At 40.6% G+C, this 9884-nt stretch overlaps 1 non-coding gene across 1 annotated transcript; it reads left to right on the forward strand.

The window, feature by feature from the left end:
• The first annotated feature begins 364 nt into the window (after positions 1-364).
• Positions 365-471, forward strand: LOC111771670 (U6 spliceosomal RNA). The gene has a single exon (XR_002805598.1). It is a non-coding gene; the product is annotated as a U6 spliceosomal RNA (small nuclear RNA).
• Positions 472-9884: the final 9413 nt, after the last annotated feature.

Raw genomic sequence — 9884 nt, forward strand, 5'->3', positions numbered from 1 at the left:
GAGGAAAGAAACAATCTAATTGTTCACGAATTGGAAAATTTTTTTAACCTTGACTCCTCTAAGGATGAATTTTAATCCAATTAGTTCAGAATACATTTCACAAGTCACAGTTTCAAGGTCAGTTCTCCTTTTTTGGGATAGATTTAAATGCTTATAATTTAATATTTCCTTCTTGTATCCCTTTCATACATATGAATAAGTTTAAACACTTCCAAATAGGGGAAACATGCACTATTGGGTATTAACCATAGAAAGCTGTGTGGCTGGCTGTCTCCCATGATGGCTCACAGGGTTGAAATGCCTTGTTGAACTAAACTTGGTTCAGGTACTGACCCTCAGATATGCAGGTCAGAAATTGATTTGTGTGCTCACTCTGGCAGCAGATATACTAAAATTGGAACAATACAGAGAAGATTAGCATGGCCCCTGCACAAGAATGACATGCAAATGTGTGAAGTGCTCCATATTTTAGAACAGATTGATGGTTACCAGAGTGGAAGTGGGTGGGAGGAGAGAAAAAGGGATAAAGGGGCATACATGTATGGTGACAGAGGGAAACTAGATTTTTGATGGTGAACACAATGCATTCTATACAGAAGTCGAAATATAATGATGTACCCCTGAAATTTACACGATGATATAAACTAATGTGACCTCAATAAAATAATAATTTAAAAAAGAAACGATTTGTCACTTCACTAAAGGTGAATGTGTCCCTAGGAGGACTCACGTCAACCAAGAGACTGATATATGAAATAAGAATATCAATTTCTTAATTCATAATGAGATGTGGGACTGCTTGGGGGCCATGAGAAACCCAACTACAATTAGAAAATTTACTGGTGAACATGGAATCAGTTGCATTCAGGTAAGATGCATTCACTAGAATGTAAGCGCCATGGGGGCAACGAATTTTGTCTGATTTTTCCACTGCTACAATTCCAGAGACTACAACAATACCTGATACAATAAAAGTCTGTTAAATAAATAAATGAATAAGGAGAGACTGATGTATCCATCTCCACAATAGCAAACACCCATCTCAAGATTCAACTACTGGAGTTCCTGTATCAGGGTATTCTTGTTCCAGTACAGTGCCAGATTGAGCTGTGCCAATTTCGGCCTCTGAGATTCTTCTTTTTCTATGCTTCCACAACTGATCCTAGTAGACACCTATATGCCTACCCTATATCCACTCCCTTCTAATTCCTTGCTAACAGAATCTCAGTTTTGTTCTGGGCAGCAACGTGCCCAACCTCAAAGAAAGAATCACAATTCATCTTAGCCAAACATAGCACCTCTGTTCTCCTTTGCCAGATACTCAATGACCCAGGCACCCTTGCAGCCAGCCATGGGTAGCCATATTACCCAGTACTGTCTGATAAGACATAAAGGGAAGACTTCTGGGGGATTCTAAGGAAGATGTTGCTTCCCAGATAAAAAGACAGAGCCTCATTAGGACAAAGATTTTTGCTCCTGACCTTTTTTCCCTGCTTGGGATGCTGATTGTGAGGACATGATGCTTGGAGCTATCACAGCACTGTTATGTTCATGGGATGAGTTAAGGATGACTGCACAGTGGAAGAGTTTTAAAAGCCCAGGTCCTTGATAACATGGTTAATTGCCCTAATTTAGTTTTTTAAAGTTTTTAATGGCTTAAGCTACTGTTCAATGCTGAATGAATCAGAATGTAGCTGATGTTATCATCAACAAAAGCTACTGAATTCTATGTAGGAGTCTGGATAGCATGTTTAGTTACTCATTCATTTTTTTTAAAGATTGGCCCTGGACCGGCCCTGTGGCACAGTGGTTAAGTGCGCACGTTCCGCTTTGGTGGCCCAGGGGTCGCTGGTTCAGATCCCGGGTGCAGACATGGCACCACTTGGCAAGCCATGCTGTGGTAGGCGTTCCACATATAAAGTAGAGGAAGATGGGCATGGATGTTAGCTCAGGGCCAGTCTTCCTCAGAAAAAAGAGGACGACTGGTAGCAGATGTTGTCTCAGGGCTAATCTTCCTCAAAAAAAACAAAAACAAACAAACAAAGATTGGCCCTAAGCTATCATCTGTTGGCCAATCTTTTTTCTTCTTCTTCTCCCCTAGCCCCTCAGTACATAGTTGTATATTCTAGTTGTAGGTCCTTCTAGTTCTGCTATGTGGGATGTCACCTCAGCATGGCTTGAGGAGCAGTGATAGGTCCATGCCCAGGATCCGAACTGGTGAAACCCTGGGCTGCCAAAGCAGAGTGTGCAAACTTAACCATTCGGCCATGGGGCCGGCCTCTACTTACTCATTCTTTATCTCATTCTAATTTTGAGAAGTAAATACAAGATGTTTTACGGTCTTCCTTCTTACCTGATAGGTATAAGATATCAGAAACAATAGTAGTCCTACACTTCTGTTTGTCCCATCTGCTCTTTCTCCCTTTTTACCTCTTTTCCTGTCTTCTCTTGGATTATTTTTTATGAATCCATTTTCTCTCTTCTATTGACATATTAGCTATACCTTTTTAATTTTTTTAGTGGTTGCTCTAAGCTTTACAATATGAATCTTTAATTTATCACAGTCTACCTTTAAATGTTATGGCATTTAACATATAATGTAAGAATCTTATAACAATATACTTCCATCCCATCTCCTCCATTCTTTATGCTATTATGCTCATATTCTACTTCTACAAATGTTATAAATCCCATAATACACTATTATTATTCTCATTTAAGCAGTTATTTATCTTTTAAAGACATTATAAACAAGAAAAACGTCTTTTATACTTACCCACATATTTACCATTTCTGATACTCTTCATTCCTTTGCATAAATTCATGTGTCCATCTGGTATCAGCCTTCCTTCAGCCTGAAGAACTTCCTTTAGCATTTCTTGTAGTACAATTTCACTAGTGATGAATTCTCTTAGCTTTGGTTTTCTGAAATGTCTTTATTTTGCCTTCATCTTTGAAGGACATTTTCACTGGATATAAAATTCTAGGTTGACAGTGTTTTTCTTTCAGTGCTTTAAAGATGTTGCCCCACCACTCTCTGATTTGCATTGTTTTTGATGAGAAACCAGTGATCAATCTTATCTTTAAGATTTTCTCTTTATCACTGGTTTTCAGAAATTTGATTCTGTAGTGCCTCAGTGTAGTTTTCTTTGTGTTTTTGCTCCTTGGGGTTCCCTGGGATTCTTAGATATATTGGTTTACAGTTTTCAATGTATTTGGAACATTCTGAAAGTTGAGTTAAGAGAATTACAAAATTGTCAATTGTGTTTCATTGCTATATATTGCCAAAGGTCAGTGAAGAGTGCTTAACCACTATTCACAGCTCTTTAACAGCTTTTTGTTTTTAACCATGGCTTCAGAGACTCAGTACTGAAAGAAAGTTTGGGAGATTGTTCTGTCTGCTGTCCTTCCCAGATTCTAAGCACTATAACTGCATAATTTCCCTCTATTTGGTATAACTGTAAAATATCTATAAAAAGGAGAAGGGAAAAAAGTTGTGTGGATTAATATGTTCTGCATAATGGCCTTTTCAACATTTTCTCCTACTTTCACTAAGCTTGCTTCTTTAAAAAAAAAAATCTCCAGGTTTATAGTTGACTGTTAATCAGATAACAGATTAGGTGCACTTCTAAGGTGAGACAGGGTTGTAAATAATTTATCCCAGGTGGTGTGTTCTGGATTGGACCTTGTCCACATGATGTCTATCAGGCAGAGAAAATGCTCCAGGCAGAGTGCAATAGGGATTACAATACTGATTACCCAGCCTCTGCAAGGATTCCTGATTCTATGACCATTGGGGCAGGCCTCATTGGTTGGCCAATGTTAACAGAATCATTGCACATTTATTATTCAGGAGGAAGGTCAAAGCCTCATGACAAAGGTCAATGAATAAGAGAATGATCCTGTGTAAGGTGGGATAAAAATAGACTTAGGGACAAATCCTTCTCTCTCCTCATTGGACCATTCACAATTATTCTTCCTAAGCTAAAGATTGTTATAAGCTTTATATTACTAGGTAGACAGAAAGGAATAAACATTTAGAGGGTACCTACTATATTCTAAGCACTCTGCAAAGGTTTTTACAACAGCATTTAATATTCACAACCCTAGGAGGAGGAAACTAATTATTAACTCCATTTTACAGATAAGCACACTGAGATTCAAGAACCTTGTCCTAAATCACACAGCTGGTATCTGGCAGCGCTGGGATTTGCACCTAGGTCTACCTGGCCTCAACAATCCCTGTTTTTTCTGCCACACAAGTACACTCAGCTTCACCTTCCAAAAAGTACTTACCGAATACTACCCCTTAGCTTCATACCAATAGGTTGGCATTCTCTACGTCACTTGCTTGGATGGGAAAACCCACTCTTCCTGCCAGATAATGAGTGTGTATTCTATCTATGAGGGAAGAACATAAATGAAGAGCTGTGGATCATTTTCAAAGTATTGGGACAGTGCTCATCTCAGAAAGAATGATGGCATTGTGATGCCCCAGATTCACTGACTAGATGTTCAGAGAGGAATCCTCCACAAGCAGAAAGTGCTATGGCCTCTGGAATTCTCCTTCTTTGAAGGAGTCTGGATGGGGGCAGCTTCCTGCAGCCTCTTAGGGTGGTGGGGATCTCCTAGTGGCGTTGATTGTTTACCTGTCTAAGGCTGTAGGTATTCCTGATTCATATTGCAGAGTCCTACTTTTCAGTCTCATTCTTGGCATGAGGTCAGGGGTGCAAGGCAGAGAAGAGAAGGAAAGCTTAGGAAGAGGAATAAACTGGGGAGACCGGAACTGTTAAGAGCAAGCATTCTTTGCTGTAATTTAAACAAGGTGTGTGCTTATAAAACAATTTGTGAGAAGTGGACCAAGTGTGTTGACTGTTTATAGTTTTTTGCCTGAGCTCCAGCCTTAGGACAGTATTTGATAAATGTCTGTTTGTAAATTTTCCATTTTTTGCCAGATCTATGAGGGCTATAATTTCACAGTGGTGTAGTAAAAGATCTCTTGACTAAGAGTCAGGAGGCCTCAGTTTTATTTTTGACTCTGCCATTTTCTCACTGTCTGACCTTGGACAGGCACTTTACCCGCTCTGCATTTCAGTTTTCTTAGCTATTAGATGAGGAATTTGGACTAGAAAATCATTAATATTCTATGCTTCTATGATGACAAAAATCTCAACAATAGAGGTTGGAGGGCTTTGAAGGAAAAAAAATCCCTTATTCTTCCAGATTATACTCAGCCAGGCCAGCTTTATTTAAACGGCTGATTTCATTCTCAGCTTCCCCTGAAGCTCTGTAATGGCAATGCAAAATTAACCCTTTTTTTTCCCATATAACAACAAATATCTTTTTAGTTTAATAGAATTTAGATGACAAAGCAGGACATACGTAAAAACTGAGTAATAATACATGGTAATTAAGACTAAATGAAATCATCTGTAAAATGACAAGCAAGGCATGCCACTCATGGTAGGCATTAAGAAATGCTAGTTGCATATCTCATTTCTTCCTCTCCTGTAGCACCCTCCTGCAATTAATCTTTTAAGGAGACTTTAAAATGTATTACAGTTCTCTCAATCCTATGGTTTTGGGTCCCCCTTTGATCTTGCACCCTTCCCCTACCTCCATCATCCCCCAAAAGGAATGACTCACTCCCATACCCTCCACCTCCAGAATGAGTTCTCAGATAATAACCTCTGTTGCCTCCAGCAGAATATGCCCAACATCCGCTCACACCACAGCCAGAACATAGGTTGGTTCTTTGTTCCTCAGGTCAAACAGAGGCTGTTTGGGTGGAGTTCACGCTCTTGTATTTCCTTCTTTGAAGTATCCTCTATTTTCCTGGATTCACTGTTAACAATTAATTTCCAGTTTATGAATGGTACAAAGATCGGTAAGCTGGATTCTGAGCTTTAAAATCTATTGCATGTACCCAGGGGCCATAGGGAAAACAGGGGGTGGCTTATACTGTGTGCGCTCACAGGCAATTATTTCCTATGATCTTATTGAGTAACTGCCATACCCAGATTCAAAGAGCTAATACTTTAGGAGGCCTAAGGATGGCTGATTGTACTTTTCAGATTTCCTAAGTATTTATGAGGAGTTAGAGCCTTGATCCCTGGGCTGAGTGGTGGGCAGTAGTCTTCCCTTTGGACATGACTTCAGCAGGGGAGAGAGGGAGGGCTGCCTGGAGGAGGTAGGTCACACTGAATGGGTGACAAACTGTGTATCTGCCCCTCAGTTCAGATTGTTCTTGTCCTTTTTATCCAGGAAGGTGGATCCCTTCCAACCATATCTAGAACCATAAGGGTCTGTAATGTTGAACTGTAAGTCCTTGGAGGGCAGGGACTAGGCAATATTTATTTCACCCTTCTCCAAGTGCAATGCTTGGCAGGAAACAGACCTTGATAAATGTTTGTTAAATGTTGAATAAGAAGCAGGCTTCCACTGCCCTTTACATGCAGACAGACTCCAAGGCGGCTGCCATGATCCTTCCTCCCAGTGCCTTTGTGTGATCCTCTCCACTTGAGTATGGGCAGGACTTGTGACTTGCTTCTAACCAATAGAATATGGTGAAGGTGATAGGGTGCCACTTCCATGATTATGTTACATTATGTAAAACTCTTGCCAGGCAACAAAAGCAAAAAATAGACAAATGGGACTATATCAAACTTAAAAACCTCTGCACATCAAAGGAAACAATCAACAAAGTGAAAGGCAACCTACTGAATGGGAGAAAATATTTGCAAATCATATATCAGATAAGAAGTTAATGTCCAGAATATAAAAAGAACTCCTACAGCTCAACAACAACAAAAACAAATAAGCTGATTTTAAAATGGGCAAAGGATTTGAATAGACATTTCTCCAAAGAAGATATACGAATGGCCAACAAGCATATGAAAAGATGCTCAACATCACTAATCATCAGAGAAGTGCAAATCAAAACCACAATGAGGTATCACTTCATCCCTGTTAGGATGATCACTATAAAAAAAACACACAGAAAATAACAAGTGCTGGTGCAGATGTGGAGAAAAGGGAACCCTTGTACACTATTGGTGGTATAGGGGAGGAAGACCTATTCCTCTACCCTCTAGGTCCTTCTGGCTGGTTGACATGAGACAGAATAAGAGAAAATCAAACAAAGTTTAATAACATGTATACATGGGAGAAACCCAGGAAAACTGAGTAACTCTCCAAAATGGCCAAAGCCGCCACCTTAAATACCATCTTCAGCTAAAGACAAAGGAGGATGCTGGGGGTAGTGGTTTGGGACTTCAGAGGGGAGGAAGGCAATTCACATGGAGATGGAAAAGCAAATGCCTGTTAAACAAGTGCTTGCTGAGCTACCTAGAGACAATGTGATCCGAGAGACAGAACTTTCATAAAAATTGGCTTGTTGGTGCCTTTCTATCACAGCTATTTTGCATTATCCTATAGTTATCAGTGGTGATAGCTCCTTCCTGGAACAGGCCTTGTATCCTAAATTCTTTTGGGCAGTTAGGGGGAAGGTCAAAGTTTCTTTCAGAGTCTTTTGTTCTTAAAAATAATCAAGCCAAAGAGACACATTTGGGGTGGCAAATTCTGATCACCTACAGTGGGAATGTAGGATGGTGCAGCCACTATGGAAAACAGTATAGAGATTCCTCAAAAAATTAAAAATAGAACTACTATATGATCCAGCAATCCCACTTCTGGATATATATCCAAAAGAACTGACAACAAGATTTTAAATAGATATTTGCAGACGTATGTTCATTGCAACATTACTCATAATAGCCAAAATGCAGAAGCGACCTAAATGTCCATCAATGGATGAATGGATAAAGAAATGTGGTATATACATACAATGGATTATTATTCAGCCTTAAGAAAGATGGAAATTTTGTCATAGGCTGCAACATGGATAAACCTTGAGGACAGTATGCTAAGTGAAATAAACCAGTCACAAAAAGACACTGTATGATTCCACTTATACGAGGTATCTAAGGTAGTCAAATTCATAGAGACAGAAAATAGAATGGTGGTTACCAGGGGCGGAGGGAGGGGGAAATGGGGAGTTGTTCAATAGGTACAGAGCTTCAGTTTTGCAAGATGGAAAAGCTACACAACAATATGCATATATAGACAGTCCCCAACTTACGTTGGTTCCACTTACAATTTTTCAACTTTATGATGGTGCAAAAGAAACCATACATTCAGTAGAAATTATACTTCAAATTCTGAATTTTGATCTTTTCCCAGGCTAGCAATATGCAGTACGATCCTCTCTCATGATCCCGCACAGCCACAGCTCCCAGTCAACCCTGCGATCTCCAGGGTAAACAACTGATACATTTACAACCATTCTCTACCCCAAAGAACATTCTGTTTTTCACTTTTGGTACAGTATTCAATAAGTTACATGAGATATTCAACACTTTGTTATAAAACAGGCTTTGTGTTAGATGATTTTGCCCAACTGTAGGCTAATGCAAGTGTTCTGGGCATGTTTAAGGCAGGCTGGGCTAAGCTATGATGTCTGGTAGGTTAGGTGGATCAAATGCATTTTCGACTTAAAATATTTTCAACTTAAGATGGGTTTATTGGGACATAACCCCATCGTAAGTCGAGGAAGATCTGTAGTTAACACTCCTGTACTGTACACTTAAAAATGGTTAAGATGGCAAATTTTATGTTACGTGGGGGTTTTTTCACAATAAAAAAAGGACTCTATCTTGCTAGAAGACTACTCTAGAGACTCTCCTCTGCTGGCTTGATGAAGTAAAGGGCCGTATTGGGTAAGCCCATGTGACAAGGAACTGCAGGCAGCTTCTAGAAACCACAAGCAGCCTCAACCGACAGCCAGTAAGAAGCCAAGGCCCTCAGTCAACGACATGAATTCTGCCAACGCCAACAACTTGAGCTTAAGCGGCTTCTCACTTGGCCATGCTCCCACATGAGAATGTAGCTTGGCCGACACCTGAGCAGAGGGCCCAGGTAAGCCATGCCTAGGCTCCTGACCTACAGAAACCACGATAATAAATGTATGTAATTTAAGCCACTAAGTTTGTGGTAATTTATGTGGCAATAGCTAACTAATACAAAAGGGATGGTATAACCCAACTTGCTTTCACGTAACTGCCTTGCTGTTGTAGAACCTTGAAATAAAAAGTGTTCATGGTGGAGGGCAACGGCCAGTCTTAAGTCATAAACATTCATAGCCCTGGAATATGTCCATGTCTCTGCCTAAAAGTCACTCAGCCTCTACATGTGGTTTCCAGGGGGCAGACTCTGCAGATTTAGTACAATTGCCAATGCGCTGGCCTCCTCACAAAGCGCACAAAGGAAAAAAAGAGACATGATCTTCTCTCTCTTTTTTTTTTTGAGGAAGATTAGTCCTGAGCTAACATCTGCCACCAATCCTCCTCTTTTTGCTGAGGAAGACTGGCCCTGAGCTAACATCCGTGCCCATCTTCCTTTACTTTAATGTGGGATGTCTACTGCAGCATGGCTTGCCAAGCTGTGACATGTCCACACCCGGCATCCGAACCGAGGAACCCCAGGCTGCTGAAGCGGAATGTGCGCACTTAACCACTGCGCCACTGGGCCGGCCCCCATGATCTTCTCTCTTAAACTTTAACCAAAGGGTCTCCATGGTCTCTCTCTGCCATGAATTTTATGATCCTCAGTAAGAGCCCCATGGAGTGCAATGGTAACAGCCTGGGATGGATTCAGGCTAGGAAGGCAAATCAATTCATCTCATAAACAGATAGGGGCGGCTTGGGATGACTCCTTACAACAGGGGACCACCTCTGCCCCAGTCTACCGACACAGCTTCTCATTCTTTGGTTTGCTGTAAGCATTCCCTATGGCAAGGGTCAGAAATGAGCAGAGCTGGGCACGTC

Source organism: Equus caballus, chromosome X, assembly GCF_041296265.1.
Source record: "Equus caballus isolate H_3958 breed thoroughbred chromosome X, TB-T2T, whole genome shotgun sequence".
Lineage (NCBI taxonomy): Eukaryota > Metazoa > Chordata > Mammalia > Perissodactyla > Equidae > Equus > Equus caballus.